This window comes from Gavialis gangeticus, unplaced genomic scaffold (assembly GCF_001723915.1).
Source record: "Gavialis gangeticus isolate Ggan-Ray unplaced genomic scaffold, GavGan_comp1, whole genome shotgun sequence".
NCBI classification, from domain to species: Eukaryota; Metazoa; Chordata; order Crocodylia; family Gavialidae; genus Gavialis; species Gavialis gangeticus.
This window is the reverse complement of record NW_017729031.1, coordinates 111265323-111266725: the sequence shown is the minus strand read 5'-3', so window position 1 is coordinate 111266725 and position 1403 is coordinate 111265323. Positions and strand designations below refer to the sequence as shown.

Genomic DNA, 1403 nt, shown 5'->3' with positions numbered 1-1403 from the left:
GACTGCTGCTGCCACCTCCGAGTGGTGGAATAAGCCCCCTCCTGTCCCCTCTGCCGGACAGAGGGAGAATAACGCCAGTCCCTGCCTCCCACAAGGGGCCCTGCTGGCCAGCGTCCAGCCCTGCTAGGTTGGGGCTGGCTGGGGAGTGGGCTCCCCTGGCCAGCTTGGTGGTGCCAGTAGGCCCTGAGCCAGGCAGCCGCTACTGCTGCGCCCCCTGCCCTGTGCAGCACCCAGGGGTGGAGCTGCACAAGCAGCTGCAGGCTGGCTGGGGTGGGGGTGTGCTCTGTCCCCAGCTCCTGCTGCCATGGCTGTGCCATGCCACCCGGGGGGCGGTGGGAAGTTTCTGCCCTGTGTGTGGAGCTCTGGCTCCAGCTCCCAGATGCCTTGGAAGGTGGAAGGTACCCGGGTGGAAGGCTTCAACCCCCACCCCCACTGCCTCTCACAGGGGCTCAGGAGCAGCAGGAATGGCTGGGGGGTAACCACTGCAGGCCAGGGTAGCTGGCTTCCTTCTGCCGGGTGCCTTCTGTCTTCTCAGGTGTCTGGGAGCTGGAGCTGGAGCTCCACATGTGGGGCAGAAGCTTCCTGCCCCGCTCCCCACCCCCCCAGAGCAGTGGACTGTGACAGTGGCAGCTGGGGACAGAACAGCCCTGCGCCCTGACCAGCCTGCAGGTGTGTGGGGTGGGGTGGGGTGGGGAGAGCCAGGTATTTTAGTGTGTTTAAGTCAGAGGTCCAGATATTTCCCAGATACTCAGCCTTGCAACTACAAATCACCCAGGCAAGCCTGTTCACCTGCCTCAGCCATTTGGGCTCTGAGTGAAGGAAACTTACCTCCTCAGCCCCCCAGGGAAACAGGATAGCAAATTATCTGATGGCCAAACAGCCCAAGACAATGGAGGAGGCCAGTTAGATTCACCTGACAGCATGAGTGAGTGTAGGTGGGAATAAAAAGAACTGTTCTCTTGCTCATAGGATTGCTTGAGATAAGGGGAGCAGGTCTTGTTGCAGAGGGACTGAAGCAAGAAATGTGTTGGGAGGAGGACAAGAGAGCTCTCAGCAGGGGACTGTGGATAACATTTCCATTGGAAGGTGCACAGGACTAGATGCAACCTGTTATCACAGGACAGGCCGCTCTGCAGCCTGCTAGAATAGGGAGAACATTTTCAGAAGCAGTTTCATGACTGAGAAGCCGAACTCCCACTTTCAAAAGCTATTTAAACCCTTAGGAGCCGAAGATGTCCTGTGATGTATTGTGCATTAGCCATTGTATGTGGCACTGTTTCTTCAAATGGGGTTATGCTATGTGCCTCCCTAGGCACCATATTTTTTCTTTGGTTCCTGTTCAAAGCAAAGTTGCCAGCCATATAAACTGGTGGGGCATGGAGTCAGTGGCATGAGAGGATCAG

The 1403-nt window shown here is 57.2% G+C and overlaps 1 protein-coding gene across 2 annotated transcripts in view; it reads right to left on the bottom strand.

Annotated features, from left to right (window-relative positions):
* Nucleotides 1-1403, bottom strand: part of ITGB3 (integrin subunit beta 3) — a 79009-nt gene that overhangs the window by 44139 nt on the left and 33467 nt on the right. The gene's annotated exons all lie outside the window — the stretch shown is intronic.